Source organism: Anarhichas minor, unplaced genomic scaffold (assembly GCF_050575085.1).
Source record: "Anarhichas minor isolate MPS153535 unplaced genomic scaffold, ASM5057508v1 ptg000043l, whole genome shotgun sequence".
NCBI lineage: Eukaryota > Metazoa > Chordata > Actinopteri > Perciformes > Anarhichadidae > Anarhichas > Anarhichas minor.
The window spans coordinates 5,226,674-5,245,811 of NW_027466489.1; the positions used below are offsets into that span (position 1 = coordinate 5,226,674).

Genomic DNA, 19,138 nt, shown 5'->3' on the forward strand with positions numbered 1-19,138 from the left:
GGGCATCGCACGCCTACTCAAGAGATCATCAGGAATCAAAATGCAATTGACACAAAACAGAAGATTCTCACATTATAAACACGTGTGGTTCATCTAAGTCGCATGATCAATACATCTGTCGCTTGTTTTCAATTAACAATGATGAATCGTTTAGTCTACTCTACGACATCACCCATCACAGGCTCCGAGAGCCTAAGGCGCCATTTTTAAACGTCTCGTGTAATCTGAACCCAAAGATGTTCAATTTTAAATGATAAAAAAACACTGAAAAGGAGCAAATATTTAAATGAATTTTCATATTTGCTTTGAAACTGCAATGATTAATTGGTTGTCAATCAATTCATGTTCTGTCGATTGACTAATCAATTAATCGAAAAATAGTTTCAGCTCCGGTAGAATTTATTTTAGGAATTACACACGCACACAAAACGTTATCGACCAGTACAGCCTCTGTTACACACCAGAATACATTCGTGTAGACGTCTCAAAACCAAAATATATTTTGGTCACACTGCTATCGGATCTTCAAAACTAGATACGGAAGCACTCAGGCTTGCACTGCGATCAGAACTCTATGTGGACTGAATGTAATCCAGCCACAAGATAGACACCTTAAGGTGCAGTGCTTTGACGCAGACAACGTAAATCTGATCTAAAAAGTCACACAAAACACAGACTGGCAAATTAATCTGGAGGAGTAGTGATTGTGATTGACACACAAACGGAACAACAGATCCCGCCCACCCTGAGGCTCACAGACGCTCCTCCTCATCACTCGGCCCGGCCCGACGACTTTACAAAGGCTGCAGTGACGGCACCATTAAACAGGCCTCGTCCTTTTAGCCACACTCTGTCCCCTTGCCTCGTCACAGTTTCACATCGGTTCGGATGAATAAAACAATGTGAATGCAGAATGCGATCATGTATAGTGGATGGTTACAAACAGATATGAGGCTCTCAATTTAACCAGCTACCATGCTCCTTTAAAGCCCCCTGAGACATGTCCAACAAGGGGGTGTCTGAGCGGGACGGTGTGTGACGCAAGCAGTAATGTCATACACACTTAAGTACCCCTTCCCCAGCCTCTGAGTGTGTGTGCCACTTGATGCAAGGCAGACAGAAGCAGCTGAACTTGCTCTATCCATTAAGGTCCTTCTGCTGGGCCTAAATCATTGATACAGTCAAGCAGCCGACGCTACATTAGAAGTTTACTTTTTAATGAACTCTGCCTGCCCGCTCTCTTCTTCTCCTGACAGGCGCCTGAGACATCCCATATTGTGTCAGACAAACTCTTTCCACTGCTATGGACACATTTGAGGAGTGAAGCTAACAGGCTGTGGGTCATTTTTAGGTGAAGATGACGAACCAGAAGACAAAAGGGACTTTGAAATATTACAACGGCAGCGGGGAAAGAAAAGGAAAGAAAACACGATGACAGCGACAGTCGCTTCGTTTGATAGATCGCGGTGTATTTGCTGAGTAGGAGGGAAAGGGGAGAGCAAGACAACGAACGATAGGCTGATGAAAAATTAAGGCCAATTACCGCTGCACATGTAAACAATATGTCAGCGTTTGAGCAGTAGCTCCTTAGATTTACAGTGCGAGTCCGTGTGTGTACAAAGCGTTTGGTTTAAGACAGTCGGCTATAGGTTGTGTATTCGGGGATAAGTGGATCCACAGTACAGAAGGACAGGAAGTAGGTGGAGGAGGTCAGAAGGTGTGAACAGCGATACATAAAGTGAGTCAGACAGAGCTCACTGCAGGGGTCCTGCCCAAGTGCTGCCCAGCATCTATACCTGCAACCCCCACAGAGCACTTCATATCCAACCTCAGCACAAACCTGTGTGTGTGTGCGTGTGTGTGTGTGGGATGCCTCCCACACACCTAAACACACACACACACACACACACTGGTACGTGTCTCCTAACAAATGGCGGTGATTTAACACACCAGGACAGCAGTGAAGGCGTAAGCAGCTCCGCCCTAGTTGCCCCCCCCCCCTGCTGAGGAGTGCTGCAGCTCAGCAGATGGACCGCCAGGGGAAAGTAGGTCAGGCTGACCTCTGCGCTCGGCGTGTCAAACGTTCAGAGTGAGCTAAAGGGACAGGCCATGTCAGAGCCCTGCTCCTCACAGCTGGGGAGGAGGAGGTAGGGACCCCGTGCACACGGTCAGGGACCCAAGGGACTGAACTCGGCATGCTGGGACAGACACACGTACGCACACGTACCGGTTATGACATAGGGACGAACACCAGCATCCCAGGGAGAGGAAGAGTCACACTGTGGTCCAACGGGAATAAGTCAATGCCCCCGTAGGTTCCTGGCCTTCCCACATCCACGCTCTAAGCAACCAACACACACCAAGCCCACTCTTATATTTCCCACAACTGCACAAATGCAGTTGTGAGTTTACTTGAAACATTCCTGAGTGAGAGTCTGAGATGACCTAGAGGTGCTCTTAAAGTGTTAAATAGAGGGGAACTTAGATGCTGCTGGATTCGCCGTCTTTGCGATCAAAGTGTTCTCCCTCCGCACTGCAGTGTGTGGGAAAATAAGTCGTGTTAAAGGCTGTCAGGAACCAGCAGTTCAACATTACAATGACCTCCGCTGCAGGAGCTGCTCATCCAGGCAAAAAGTCCAACGAAAAATGATTCAATTAAAATGTTCCAATAAAGAGCAGGTCTGGGGAGAATAAGGAAAAGGATGCACAGTTTGAAAAACACAAGAGTTGAGTTAGTTTAGGCGACACTGTGTACCCAATCACAGTCTTCTCACATTTACAATGAAATAGAAGACACGGTGCACCGCGGGGCTTTTAGAGTGACAAAAGCAGCCATGTAAAAGAATATTGTACAGGCCTGTGTTGCCACATCTAATATGCTGTATGGCGTGTCTGCAGAGGAGTGAAGAATGAAGAATCAGAAGAAGCCAACATTGCTGGTGCCAGCGCTTGGAGGATAGGACCTCAACCTCTAATTGACCCGTCAGCAGGTCTGAATGATGGAGGGATAGAAACGAACTGAGCCACTGCCCGAGATAGACGATTCAGATCCGTTTGAAAAAAATACAGAAATAAGATCTGTTGGATGGATGAATGGTGAGACGGAGAGAAAGAACTGGTCTTTGAGTGGGTAAGTTGCACGAGTGAATGAACGAGTGAAGCAACTGCCAAACAAATGGAAAGAAAGACGGACCAACACAAACAGCTGCGAGCCGGTCGTGTGTGAACACAGAGCACAGGTATCTCCATCCATCTCTAAAAAGAGGGAGCAGTGTGAAAATGATTTCATGCGAGGGAGGAAGCCTGTCCGGCATGACAAAGCCGTTCCTGCTGCACGCTAGAAGAATGCAGCATTTCATCTTTAAATAACATTAGATTTTTATTGTTCTAATAGATTATTAAATTAAGTTATTTTTCTCCAAACATTCTTTGGTTTCAGCTTCACAGATGTGGGGATTTGTTAATAGGCTCGTATGTATGTATGTATGTATGTATGTATGTATGTATGTGTGTGTGTGTATGTATGTATGTAAGTGTGTATGTATGTATGCATGCGTGTGTATGATAGTACTCTGAATACGTTTGGAAATTATAAGTGTCTTTTTTTTTTAAAGAAGACAACTCAAGAAAATAATTGGTAGATTAATGAATAATGAAAATAATTTTTGCAGCCCTACAAAACAACCAACATGTTTCAATATCTCCAATACAATGATGGAAATAATAAATCATATAGTCTTGTTGTTTTACCTCGACAGAATTGCACGCTTTTAAAAGATTTTTGTGTAAACATAATATTTAAGTATTCAATCTGCAGCGACGGATTTTGGAAATACTAAAAGTATCACTATTCTGACTTCAGTACTGACAACCACAGCATCTCCTCCACATATCTGCAGGAGAGCGCTGCAGGGGTGAGCAGTGTTTGTAGGCCAACCTCGGAAGTTTGCATCGGACTGGTTCCCTCGACAAAAAGTCAACGGGATTTTTGCAGAAAGTAAGCTCCGTGGCAAACACAATTGTTTGATACTTACACATTTTGTTAAGCAAGATAATCTTCACAAATGAACACTACTGTTGTGATTTATGAAGAGTAAATACAATCGTCAAAAGTAAAAAGCTAACGTTAGGCTGTAAACAAACTCCACCACAGTTTTGTCGTCTCATTTAGCCATTTGTAAGCAACCGCCTTTTTAAAGACACGTAAAAGCTTAGTGTGGGGTCACTAACTCTTGAGCTTGTGATAACCACAGACCGGATTTCAGGAATCTAACCAAAAACCCGTTCAAAAAAAACCTATCGGCTTCAAGACAAGGGAACCGGAAGTTCAAGAATGCTTACTCATTTCCAGGTTTTAGGACTCTTCCTGCAGCAGTCTGTGAACAATTTTACTAAGAGTTAATATTTCTAACAAGCCCAACCAGGAGACGGACTGAAAAACCAAAAAGGAAAAGGTGACAGTGAGGAGCGTTAAGAACTAAGTGCAGCAAGCTAACCCACGATAAAAGAAACGAGAAGTGAATCAGTAGAGATACAGTAACACAGTAACACACACACACACACACGTATATTACTGTATTTTTAGGCCTTTGTTATTTTGTATGGACCCTGTGACATGCCCACCAACACAGAACATACTCCTCAGCCTCGGGGATCTGCACCGAGGCCACGGAATGTAGCACCTTCGCTGTCTATTTGTAGTGGGTGTGGGAAGGCATGTGGGATACACAGCATTCACTCCGCAAGGCACAGCGTTTAAAAAAACAACAAAAAAAAACATGTTTTATTGGACACACATTCACACAGGTAGAGAAAGGTAAGTTCGTCCAGGTGCAATCACCAGATGATTTAATCCTGTTAGCTGCGAGGAGAGCGGTGACCCTGAGGCCATTAGAACGAGGCTCTTCTGACTGACGGATGAAAACCTGCTGTGATGACAAAGGAGTGCCAGGGTGCTGAAAGCTTCACTTTATGAATACTTATAATCACGTCCACTTCCTGTTTAACAGCACGCGTTCACAACATGTACATGGAAATCATGAAGAAGAGGGGTAAGCAAAGTGGGTTTTCCTGGGCTTCAATAACAAAATAATTACATATTGCACCTGTTAAAGACATGTTTAGCGTTATTGACTACAGTGACCCCCCCCCCCCCCCCAATACTGTCAGACTCAAGAAGTCTGCCAACACACACACACACACCGCAAAGCTCTCTCTCATCTAGCCAAGCTACCAAGAGACCCAAAGCCAACACTCAAATACAAATGAAGTCAACTATAACGATTTTCAACTTGATTTTTTTTTTTTTTTCTGCCATCTTCAAAGGCATTTGATCTGCCTCCCTCGGCATCTAGTAGTCATATGTTGGCATGCTAGGTTTTAAAGCCCGTAGTCTCTGATCTTTACTGACTTGCATGTCGTTTTAATAAAACATTAAGAGTTTGCTTGCCTGCCGCGGAAAAATACATGCGAAGGTGAGATCATGAATAAAATAACCTGTTATTCTGTGTCTACGTCCATGAAGACTAAAGAAAATTAGCAATCAAGACCAATCTAAACGATCGGTAACTTTGGCTATCTAGACGCAGGTCATCTGGTGTAGCACTTTGAGGTATTATATTAATTAGAACTCAACAGCCACTTCTGCAGAAGGAGATGACACTATGGGGAAATTGCCGCCCCCCCCCCCCCCCAATAGTGAGCATTTGGCTAAATTAAACCCATTTTTCACCAGCAGAGGCCAATACATGCAGGAAGGAAATTAGCTTGATAAGCTATTACATGATGTGTGGACTTAAAAAAGAAGATGTTATCAGGAGAAGTCAGAACACCGACATCACAAACAAACAAAACAACCTTTCAGAACATTTACAATACTGACATGCCTGCCTTATTATTAAGGAGTTTTAAAGAGCTGTAATTAATGAAAAATAAATACAAAAAAAACCCTCAGAGCTGTCAAGGTTCGCCTGCCACTGCAGGGAAGCCCATTGTGAGCCTCCACAGGTGTATGGCTGTCCAGAGGGCGGCGGCATACATTCAAACTGCAGGAACGGCAAACGCCTGGTCTGATACCAAGAAAGCAAAGCAATCCAACTCCATCTGCCAGGTGATTTTTCGGAGGGTAATTCGGGGATACTGCATCCTATAGAGCTCAGACAATAGACGGAGCCAAAACAAAACCTCACGGGTCTCCAGTGGCATAAAAGAAGTTTACGAACGTTAGAGACCAAAAGCTCCAATATAAATGTTCTGAATTCAATCTCACTCAGGCACAGGCAGCCACATTCCCTTCCCTGCCTTCTTTGTTGCTGTAAAACCAGCCTTGGACTGGACATGTAGAAATTCAAGGGGAAAAAAAACAACCTACTTCTGCATTATTTTCTACATGCACTCGAGGTTACAGCCCCGGCTTGAATGCTACGTATGAAATTCGAGCATTCCCGTTATAAATTGGGAGGCGGTCACTGCACATTTGAAAAGCTGTGTGTGGGGGGGGGGGGGGGGGGGGGAATTCACTTAATGCAACACTGAATGGCAGGTCACACTACAACAAAAGCCCTGAGCCACTCATACGAGGCCTATTTGATCACAGTCCTTCAGAGAGCTATCCGTCTTTGTCTCTCTCTCTCTTTTGCCGATATCTGTGCCTCTGCCTCTCCGTCCCACCCTCTCGCTCAGAGCCAGACCGCACTCAGTCAAACCGCTCGTTTCTACACTGCTGCACGGTGCAGCATTATTCTATTAAGTGGATTATTTCAGAACGTCTGACCTTCGACAGGATTGTCATTGGTGATGAACCGAGACGAAATGAGGAGCGGTGATGATGGGCACGGACCCTCGATGGTAGTTGCCGGGATTGAGTGACAGATAACAGCAAACCAGTAGATACAACACAGTAGCTCAGGCTGGAACAAGAAGGTTGAGACACGGCAGGAATAAAATCAAAGTCAGGAGAACGAAATAAAAGTGTGCAGCATCCACGGGAGAGCATCAAGAATGAGCCAGGATCAGTGCTTTACTAGAGGCTCATTGGTGCTAAATAATATCAAAAGGACAAGACAACTGATAGACATATCATACCAGATGAATAACTTTGTTTATTTGGTTTTCAATTAAACTAATGAGATTTCTTTTTTTTCATCATATGGCGATTAAGAAAGTATTGTTTCACCAATGTTAACTGTGCCACTGACAAATATGTCACCAGTATTTTTGCTTGAAATTAACTTTAAAAATGTATCTGTATGTAGAAAACCAGATCAAATTACTGTAACAACACAGTTTTTACATTATTGCGAATCGTAAAGTAAACCTTTTCCACGACATTTAATACATTCACATGTGGAGTTAGATTTAATGGTAACTGCTTTGTAGTTCTTTACTTCGAGTAACTGCTGAGAAGAATTTCATCTCAGTGATCCTGTTAGCAGCTGCTCAGCCCGCACTTCAGTTGCCGATGAACTAACGTTGGCTAACGAACCATCTTTGGCCAAGCATCACCAATTTGCAATCCACATAGGTAACAGACAACAGATTTCTGTTACAGTTTGGCAAACGCACACACAATAAATGTTGATACAGCTTATATACAATCTAAAAGAGAGGAGCCTGCAAACAGCGTCCACACTGATCCCGCCCTGGATGTTATGAGGAGGATTGGGAACAGGGAGGTTGTAGTGACGGGACATTTTAGGTTTTAAGGGCGTTATAGTCACAATAGCGCTCTCTGGATCAAACTCTGTCAGCCCATCTCTTCTCCTGCACTCAGCAGCTAAGGTCATCACAAGTTATATCAGCCTTGAGGAAACAAAAGTAATTGGCAGATACTCAAATGGGGAAACAAAGATGTAGCACGTACTGTGTGCTTGGTCACTCGAGACGAACTGGGAAACTGGTTCGGCACAGACTGACAATATCAGCAAAGAGAAGCGTCTTGCACAGCGCTGTTAAATTGAGTCTGGTTCTTCTTCTCTCCCTTCCTCCTCCTCCTCCTCCTCCTCCACTGCAGAGGCAGCACAAGGCCACGAAAGATTGGAGGCAAAGTGATGTCCTCCGGTTTATCCTCCCTGAAAGCCTTCGCGTGCTCTCAGTTCCACATGAGGGATCTGATGAAAGCCGTTTGTCAGTACGCCACTTAATTATCAGCCAGAAGAAGAGCCTCTGATGCTATCCTCTGACAATGGCTCGGAGCAGCCTGCTGACTACAGCGCCCACTAACAATGAAGAAGCGACTGCAGCTACTAATGGTGACGGGGTGGTGCCAACTGTCCACTTAGGAGTTAGACAAATTAAGTAACGCCAAAGAAAGCTTTTTGTGTGCTGCCTCAACGTATACTCTTTTCACTGTCGGCTTTAAGTGGCATACAGAGCACACTTTACATCCTCGTACCTAAAATGTAAAATGTGATGTTTGGAAGAAAAACAGTCCGACTGAAAACACACGATATATAGAGGAAACACTGAGACGTTCTGACCTTTTATTTCTCCTGCATGTCGACACAAACATTACAGAGCTTAATGCTGCTGCTCAATATGCACGTTACCACCAGACTGCAAATAAATAAAACAGTCACATGCATTCCTTAACCTTCTATCTCTGCATGGTCATATTCTTGTGACTGCTCAGTGCTGACTGTCGGGAAAGAAATAGTGACCATGGCTACATACCCGTTATTTCTGGGGAATTAAAGCCGTTGCATTTACCTCCATCTGTATTAATCTGATCCAATGCTTAGCTTTTCATTAGCAGAGTACACCACAGTACACGTGCATGACAGACACAGGGCGATGACTCAGTGGAACCTCGGATTCCCACGCTAACCTGTCAGCAGGGAGCAAACGGCAGGAAGCGACGTCACATTTTTGACCCACTGCTCTGCTCTCACTAACAAACTCTGAACAAGAGAAGCTTTTTTTTTTTCCATAATGTGTCTCACATTCGACATCCTTCTGAAAGGAAATCACGGACCAGACCTACAGTCCATTAGACAAGTTAATGCAGAGCTGCCAGACTTGCTGACGCATTAATAATACATTGCAGTGGTCAAAAGAGGCCAGACACCTCGGTGCACTCCTTCACCCCTCTACACGGCCACATTAATGGACTAATTCAGACGCAATTAACTGGTGGGGAGAGGCTGTGGCCTTGGGGCTCGTGGAGCACAGACTGAAGGGCTTACAGCCAGGGCTTGGATTATAAGCGCGCGCGCGCACGCACACACACACACACACACACACACACACACACACACACACACACACAAAAAACTATTTACAGACAAGAAAGGAGCCGATACATTCAGTGCTACAGCGTTTAGCTTTCACCATTGGATACCAGAAGAAAATGAATAAATGCATTTACACTAAATCATCATATTTATTCGTAGAAATGCTGTTTGTAAGTGTCTCTTTGCTACATAATCTGTTTCAGTCGATTGTTTCGCTAAAATACTTTCCTAAAAGAAACACGGGAGCCAGACATATTACCACCTTTGAGGTTGATATGGCAAACAGTCGCCTGCGTACACATCCAGCAGATGCTAAGTAACATTAGCTTTCACGTGGAGTCGTGTTTGTGACCACCCAATGAATGCAAGTCCAACGTTTTCTTTAAGCTCAGTTTTGGTTTCCACCAACTCCTGAGAGAAACGCTTACACTGCCCCCTGAAGTACGATTTCATATCATCGGATTCTTGTTTTTAACGTTTGTCCATTACAGCGAGTTTTATTCAATAACGCGGCTGCAGAAATCTGCTCTTTTGAGAATGTGACGTTGACAAATGAGCAATTACAGGAGCGAATTCACGCATCACATCTGTGGCCGGCATGACCCGCGATTAGCCCTACTGATGCCGAATGTGAGATGCTAGAGCCGAGCCTGTCAACACAGGCGCCTGGGAAAGCAGCGCAGCCCGCTCTGGCATGTCATCCATCACCGGTTCCACTCGGCTGCCACAGCTGTGTCACTGTCCCCCCCCCCTCTCTCACAGACTGCTGACCCCACTGAGGACGCACCAGCAGCATGATCAAATATCTGGCTGGGATAAGAGACAGCCTGCTTCACTGACAAGAGGACAAAAAAAATACAAAAAACCTTTCCCTCCATATCCTCTGCCATAGTGACATCTTTATCAATAAGCAGCGTTTAATGGCAGCGTCGTGTAGAGCCACATGGCTGCTCGCCTTTTGTTCCAAACTCAAATTATCGCGTCACGCTGCAGTTTACATCCATGTCTCTCCGAAATGTTACCACTTCATCGTTTTATCACTATGGGCATGTGTGTGAAATTGTCAGAATTTGCATAAGAATTCTTGAGTTGTGGCCAAAAGTGTGTGGGAGGTCAGTTCAACTTGGAGCGCGAGTTGATTATTTGTGCCAAATTTGTAGAAATCCCCTCAAGGGCTCCTGAGCTATCGCGTTCATAAGGACGGGACGGAGGTGAGGTCACACTGACCTCAACCGTTGACCAACTAAATCTTATCACTTCATCCTTGAGTCAGCTTTAAGCAATTCCCTGCAGGCCTTTGTGAGATAGCTCGTTCATGAGAATGGACCAGAGCGATGGATAGAAGGACGGACAACACTAAAACAGGATGCCTCTGGCCTTGGCTGTAGCCGGCACGGAGGCATAAAAAAAAAAAGCAGCGAAAAGCAGAGTGAAGCCATTAGCTGATGCAGAAGGCGACGCGGGTTAAGTAATTGCCAGAGAAGAGAGAAGGTGGATTAAAACAACACCGGCAAGACGCATTTCCAAGATGATTACTCGCCATGCAGATGTTATCAACATGGCGATCATCAGGGCTGATGGTCCTATCAGATGTGAGTGACCTGCAGTGTGGATGTAAGGCAGCTCCGAGTGGATGTTCAGTGGAGGGTTTACCTCAGTCAAGCTACAGACCTTTGACCCAATCAGCGCTCTCAGGTTGCCGTATACTTTTTTTTCAAAGATCCTTCCTCTAGACTCTGCTAATTAGTGCTTCAGCCTCGTTTCCTTTCATTTCCAAAAAGGAAACGCTGTGTGTGTGCGCGCTGCAGCACTGGCAGATAAATGAGCTGCATGCATCACAGGAGGCAACCGTTCTTTAGGGAGAGCCGGCTACCTTAATTATGAATATTATTAATTACACTTTTAAAAGACCAGGAGAAGTGAGAGAAAAAAAAAAAAGAAGATATTTATTCAAATTGAATCACACGTTGTTTACTTTTCTAGAATAAACCTGATATATGGACGGAGCCGGCAGCAGTAGCCAGTGCAACCCACCTTAGATTCATTTAACAGGGCAGATTCCAAGGAGTGTGATCTATTTATAGCACTGAGAATTCATCAGCGTTCCCTCGCTTTTCTCTGCCTCTTTGTTAAGGCAGAAATCAGTGCGCACACAAGAGGCCACGTTAAAAGGCACCATCTGTGATCCCAATTTTAACAAAAAGGTAGCCCGATATTCAGAATGGTGCAAACATTACGGTGCAACTCCGTTCTTCAGTCTGACATCGGATTATTGGCGGTTTCCTGGAGGAGCGGATTTGATTTTACCCCAACCAATCACTGAACTAATGCTTGTGGAGGCTGCGTACAGTTAGTGCGAGTTAATATTTATATTCACAGAGAACAGCAGCTAATATTGAGATACATTTGCCCCTAAAATATCACACATGGCTTTGTGTCCAGGTACAGGAAATGGATAGACAATGTAGCAGTGAATATTTCCACAAGATAAGAGTTCAGTGAGTTCAGTGTTTTCTTGTTTTAGAGAACAGAGGGGGCATTGTCACCGTTATAAAATGGACAGATGTCAAAGAAACAAAGTCTTCATTATCTTACGAGAAATAGAGGCAGTTAAGATTTATGGAAGACTGTGCTTGCTCAACTTAGCTTGTGTGTACTGCAGCTAGAGGAAACTAGTAAGCCAACTTACAACTATGAACATGTTCACGGTGTATTCACACTGTCGTAACTTACAGTTTAATATTAAAGTCAAAGACAAAACAGCTTTGATTTTACAATTATATCATCAGTTGAGGAAGAAATGTGTAAAACAGAAATGTCATCTAAAAATGTTAGATGAACAAATGTACATATGCTGCATTACACAAAGGCGACAGCAAGCCAAGTAGAAAAATGATCGAGGGCAAAAGGCCACTCGCTGGGAAAACTAAGTTAAAATACAGCAAAGCACTATTTTAGTCTAAATCTTTCTGGCCACGGACCGATGACTAAAGAGTTTCTGAGCAGCTCCCCGTCGCCCTTCATCTTCCCCTCTGAAGACAAAGAACAACCTCATGATTTTTCCAGTTACGAGTTGTTTTGAAATGTGCCTCAAATTCCTTGCAGTTCACAACTTTGACTGTGACACCGGGGTTGATTTTCCCGCCCAGCTGCGCTTCAGGCTACATATCTGTGACAAAGAAAGGGCTCGGCCTCCTGGAGGTGATGATCTCAGTCGCCACATAAACAGACAACTCTGGAAAACAGATAGAAATACAAATCCTGACCCTCCCCGTCTACTCTATATATCCAAAACTCTATGCATCTGTACCCGTAGATCAGGCATCGACTTCAACAGACGTCATTGTCACAGAGGAGGAAGTTCACTGAATCGATTGATAACCAGGTCAACAGTCTTTACAAGCCGTTATGGGTTAATGAGTGTTTAAAAAAGGATAACAAAAGCTATACCATATATTCTTAGACATATACAGCAAACATTCATTAACCCAAAAACAGCTCATATGGCCATAGCCGTGACTGTCAAAAAAAAAAGAGACAGCTACAGTTTCAAGTAAAAGTGAAGCCGACTTCTCTACACAAGGCCTGCAGGCCACGAGAGGAAGCAATAGACGCCTCGGGCCTTTTATGTTCTGCACTGCAGTCAGCACTTCACTCGGCGGAGTGTGGGGACAGCAGCTCCGTGCCAAAACGTATCCGTGCCAAGGCCTGCCAGCCTGCTCTCGCCGCCCACTCTAAGGGCCAGAGCGTGAGCGGTGGGGCGCCGGTAGGCGGGTGCAAGGTGAGGCTGGTGGGCGGGCGGCCAGGCTGGAGCTTCCTGACACGGGAACCCGCCTCACAGCAGGATCAAACTGGCTGCCGAGTGAATCACTACCGCTCCCACTACCTGACAGAGTCGGTGCCGGGCCAGTACGCTGCCACTAATACCGTCTGTACAGTTTAAAAATGCTGCTGTATTACATGACCACTCTATGGACTGCATCTCAGCTAAAAGGTGCATATGACACGGGACTGTAGACGAGACATTTGTGAACTTCACGAAAAAAAAAAAAAAAAAAAAGGGATAATTTTGGCTTTGGTGTGTGAGTTACAGAGCAGCTCTAAATATGCATCAGTGCTACTGAAAAATTCAGTATCAGCAGAGTGCTTAAAATGTAAATGCTTTGCTTTACGGTGTAATGATGATACAAGCTAAGAAAAGTAGATGAAGGTATCAGGGAGTCAAGCGCCGAAGCAATTTTACACTTTCAGATTTCAGGCCCTGCAAACCCAAGCTTGAGGTGGGAGATAGGGGCAGGAAGCACACATTCTCATACCTGACCAATCTTATTTAAATAAGCAACAGGGGCAGGGATTTTCTGAGCTGTGGCTAGTCACTAGTCAGAAGCAGGAACATTATCTCCAGAGTAAATAATGTCCTGGAGGAGCAGTAGCTACCCAAATCGCTTCTTAAAAAATAGAAAACCGCTCCAGGCCGCTATTATTAAGCCTCAGATCCAATGGGATGTTGAACCTTTGATCTGTTTAGGGTACTGTGTATTTGCATTTTATAATGAGATCAAAGCGAGGTCCAGGGCCCCTGCAGAAGGCAGCTCTGCGCCCCCCCATCCCCGCACACTGGACCATTTACAGACCAAAGCTGTATTTCCCTGTTAACAGGATCATGTGAGAGCTACGGGCCTCGGTGAAGCTGCAACGGGAGACGCAATGTTTGTTAGGCAATCAACAGTAGAGCCTACGTTCTCTTCCAAGCTAATTTCCTTTCCTGTACACAGGTGTGGAAGAGGAAAAAATAAAATAAAATCATGCCAGTAGCAACAATCTCCCCAACAGTTAAAGTTCAAGAGCAAACATTTCAGGCATTTTTTAACTGGTTGAGAATTGCTCCAGATTTCCTTTGGCATTCTTCACCTGGAAGACATGCAGAGGGGAATTTACACAGCGCCTGAAGTGAGCCTGGAAGCAGCCGGGAGAAGGTTTGAGGATCAGCATGGAGGTCGACGTTTGAGAGTATATGTGGAGTCTCTACTCAATACTGTTCCTGACCACTTTTTTAAAGAAAATATAGCAGAAAAGAAATTGCACACACCGTCCCTCCTTCTATGACAGAGGTGAGCAGAGTCTGGAGAAGGACTGCGTACAGTTCAGAACATTTAGGGAGGTCTGTTAGCTTGAATTAGCCCATCCAGTATGAAGACATTAGTGCAGAAACACCGGAGTGCTCGGATTATTTCAATACAGTGAATGTATTTGCAGATACCAATAAAGTCAATAGTTGAAGAGAACTTGTAGTAAAATATCTGCACAAATGTATTTCTTGTAATACCTTAACAGTGACTGCATGATCTTAAGAGTTATTTAATAAATCACACAGAACTTAGAGTACCATCTTGATTAAAACTCTCATTGTAAATTGCCAGAAAATAAAAGCCACTCAATCCTTGTCTAAAGGAGAAGTACTTTAATATTGAAGCTGTTATCTTACGATGGGTTAAAGAATCTCACCAGACTGCACTAAAACATCTGGTAATTTAATGTTGTCAACAAAGAATACAGACTCAGGTCATTGGTTCACTTTGGCATCAGAGACTTTAGCATCTAAAAAAACAAAATTGACAAGTACTAATTGGCAAAGCAACACTTGCTTCAATAAACTCTTAACCACTGCGGTCATGACGCATGCACACAGAGGTTGACGAGGGGAATATCCCCTCCCCTGCATCTTCTTCAAGTGTCTTGAAGCCACGCGTCTGCAAATCATTTTTACGGCTATTGGCCCACAAACAGTTGGATCGAAAGTGAGAGAACGCTGATTCACCATTAATGACACGCAAGACAGCATCCGTGAAGATACGGAGCCGATCTGAGGAGTTTTGACAACAGACTTGAAGACTAAATTCAGCTCTTTTTCTATTCATTTAATTACTAATCATAAAGAGAATCCACAGTTTTAAATATTAAACCAAATTCAAACAGTTGTTATGGTATCTTGAATGCTGACACTGATTAAAAGTCTCGTCTTTGTGAGGCGCTCATGGTGGGGTAAAAAAAGACCTGGTCTTCTGACCTTAAAGTGGGAGAAGACTATACTCTCCTTTTAATCTCAGAACATTTCCCGTTATGGCTTTGAGATGGAAAGGACTGGGCAACAGACACCAATTATAATCAGGAACACATAGAAACAGTACACTGACTGCAGACACGTATCCTGAAGGAGGAACAGAGGGACACAGAAGCTACAGTATACCAGCAGAATGGTACTGAAGACTGCTGGGACTGAACCTGCACAGCATGAATCAAAAGTACCTCAGAGAGCGGTAAGAAAAGCAACCTCTAATTGCTCGCTCATAGATGCCGAACGCATATTCTGCACTCTCGAAGGCAGCGCTCACGTTCTCCGACCTTGATGAATTATCCGTTTTTTTTATTTTTTTTATTGACAGCACTTATTGATATTTCTTAAAAGCGCAGGCTAATGGGGTTCTATTGAGATTATTAAATGAGCTGCCGGTGCCCGGATTAGCCCCGGTCTCATCTCGCCGGCACAGCTCGCATTATCATACAGAGCAGACGCATGCGTGCGTGGAGTCCCAAATTCCTGCGACTGACATCTCCGGGGGAACAGAGGAGCGATGACTACATCCGACCTACATTCACCCCACCCAGGCATGCTCGCTGCCAACTAATTACACACACACACAAACATGCATATACTCAGTCACACTATAGGTAGACTCACAGCATAGTTACTGCTGTGTGCCTGCTACAGAATGAAACTATTTCAATTAGGTTTTGCATGCTAGACGCTTCTCTGACTGTACAAGCTTCCTGGTGACCTCCTGGTGTTTGGGAGAGAACTTTTGCACGGGCTCAGATGAAAATATAATTTGTGTGATGGGTTGTGAAAATACTCCCGAGCACAAAAAAAACATTAGGAATAAACCGAAGGCTACTGAAGCTTGCTCAAATGCCCCGGGCACGGAAACAGCATATTGGATTTCATTCAAATGTCTTATGCATTGAAACGATTTTATAAACACTCTATACACATTATTTCAGTTATTTACATTCTCAGAAGAAAACCACGGCAGGGAAAACACCCCGTTGACAAGAACTGAGAGAGTTGTGACGCAGGCTCTCGCGTACGAGCACATCTTCAAACCGCCTTTTCATCATTTCCTGTGTTGTACAGCATCCTGGTTAGACTGATGTGGTTTCTGTCACTTTTAAAATGGGGGCTATTTCTACAGTTGCAGCCCACATTACGGTCAGAATGTGTTGATCTACGCACGCCTCCCCTAAACTAGAAAGTACCTGAAGAGCGTCACTCTCACCCAACGCTGACTAATTAATTCTATAACTCGCTCTTACACCAGTTACGTCAGATCTCTATTACACACGGACAATAAATGCTTACCGTCGTCACTGTATAGCATTATGGTAGTTTCATTTATGTGGTTAAAAGAAAATCCCATCAATGGATTTTCCTATACTAAAATAAAGTAGTGAATTTAATGCAAATAACCCTGTACTTACTGTACAGGGTTATTTTTGTTTTGTGCATTTTTCACATTTTTCTTATCTGTACTACTGTAATATTACCATGATGCAACCTTTACAAATGATGCAAGCTAAAACTTAAATCCCTACATAAAAATATGTTTTGATTTATGAAGTTATGTTGTGAATTTAAAAGCTACAGTTGCCAACTTTAATGAAAATATACATTTTTGTCATACATTACAAACTGTCAATTCTTTCTGAAAACATGCGAGACTAGAAACAGGCAACACAGCAACATGATCTTGATTCACGAGCAGCGATTAACGCCGCGATGGAGAACCCTCGGTTCTGATGTAGAATGGAATCTTGCTGTTGCCATTGAGAGGCAGAGGAACCTGATGTTTTCACTGATCGCCCAGATATAGTGACATTCTGAGCAAATATAATACAATAGCTATTTGTATTGAAGTTACCAACTGTAGCTTTAAAAGTGAACATTTCCCATGATCCAACACTGCTTGAAACTGCATGCTTACTTCCAATTTAAAAAAAATTTGCCCTGGTCAGTTAATCCCCAAGAGGATTGAACCCATTCGCTGGGTAGCTGCCAAGTGCGTTTCAGACAGACGCATGGATGCAAAGACAAAATAAAATGAGAAAATAACAGTTGAGCTGCTGCATTTTAGCCACACCACAAAAAGTCACATTTTAAAAACAGCTCTTTTATTTTATAAACCAGTTGTCAATTAGGATTGCATGACATTTCCAAATCTTGAATGCCATTTTAGTATTTATAGGCGTTCAGAACAAGGTTTCAAATGCATGTCTAATGTCCCTCAGTGTTTTCTGAGCATGTGAATCATGAAATCAGCAGCTGATTTCATGATAAAGCTCCACTTAACAACAAAATAACCGAAGGCATATGAAGAGCTGCGCATATTGGTCGAGCGTTGATGAATTAATACCATGTAGTCCTTCCTGCTCCAACTACAGGGGGACTGGAACTGGGTGAGAACATCTCCAACCCTGCCAGCAGCACCAGTTTGATTCCCATTGAGGATCACCCACTCTAAAATATATAAGAAGTGTTGTGTCTTATCTACAGTTATTTTAGATGGGCCGGTTAGTTACACCCTCCTATTTAAGAGCAACAAAGTCTGTGGATGTGCACCAAGACCACTTCGACCCACATAAATGATGACTCACTCAGAGCTGCTTACTTTAACAGATACAGACAATGAGTAGGCTATTACATGCTCTGCAACCGGATCTGTTAACAATCTTAACGCAGCAAGCAAAACCAGCGGTAAACACTGCTGCAACCTCGTGCCAATGTCTAGAGAAAAGCGTTACTGTACAATGAACGGTTAAACTTAACGCTTAAGAAGGTGGGCGGTATACAAAATAAAGAGCCGAGTACAAATGTCTGATACTCAAAGCAGGAATCCAGGCCGACTGACAGCAAACACGCTGCTACGTTGCTGCCCACTAAATAAGGGATGATGAAGGTAAAAGAGGAAACAAAGGACGCAAAGTGAAACAATTCATTTCCTTTCAAAAGGCCTTGCCACAACTAAAATCCATCCATTTATAATAACACATGCTTTCTCATCTCCCTCATCTCACACACACACACACACACACGATCTTGTCGCCCCAGGAAATGGGCTTCATACATCTTGTCTGACTGCAATAAAGCAGAGCCTAAGATTCTATTTCCAATAAACGTCGACTGATTGGAAAACTCATTCTAATATCAATTTCCATCTGGGCCCTTTAAAAGGCAATCAGCATAGCTTCATCTCGGTATATCATGGGCTCCTTGAGATGATGACACAGCACTGGCTCTCTCTTCTGCATAATGGCCTTCTCCTATCAAGGCATCTGCAATGAATAATACCACCCATGAATGGGCTATTTAGTCTGTGTTCGCACAGATAGGGCCCACTTCTCTGAATATTAATCCAGGGTTTTACACTTCATATGCTTCTCTCAGGGCTGCACCATTCTTCATGGAGGAGTGAGGCACTTAGTGTGATTTGGCGCGCTCGTAGTTCCTCTCCGAGCTTTCTCAGAAGTGACAATGGTGATTACCAACGGCATCTCACTTTGTTTAAGATGCCCGGCGACCACCAAACAATGATTTACGTCAAGGAATATCAATCTCAACTTTTCCTCCAGGCTGTCCACAGTTTACTACCAAACTGTTGAGTCAAAGAAACAGATCCACGAGGAAATCAACTGAATGGAATTACTGTCGGACTGTAAAAACTAAACAAAAGCTCTACAATTACGTGTCATATTTGGTTTGACATAAAGTTTGTTCAAGTCAGAAGCGCCACTATAACCAGAGTGCAACTCTATCATCACCATGATGGCAACACACTTCAACATCTGCTGTATCG

At 43.7% G+C, this 19,138-nt stretch overlaps 1 protein-coding gene across 3 annotated transcripts in view; it reads right to left on the reverse strand.

Moving 5' to 3' along the window:
* The window catches only part of foxj3 (forkhead box J3), a 69,306-nt gene that overhangs the window by 23,797 nt on the left and 26,371 nt on the right, over positions 1 to 19,138 (reverse strand). The window lies entirely within an intron of this gene.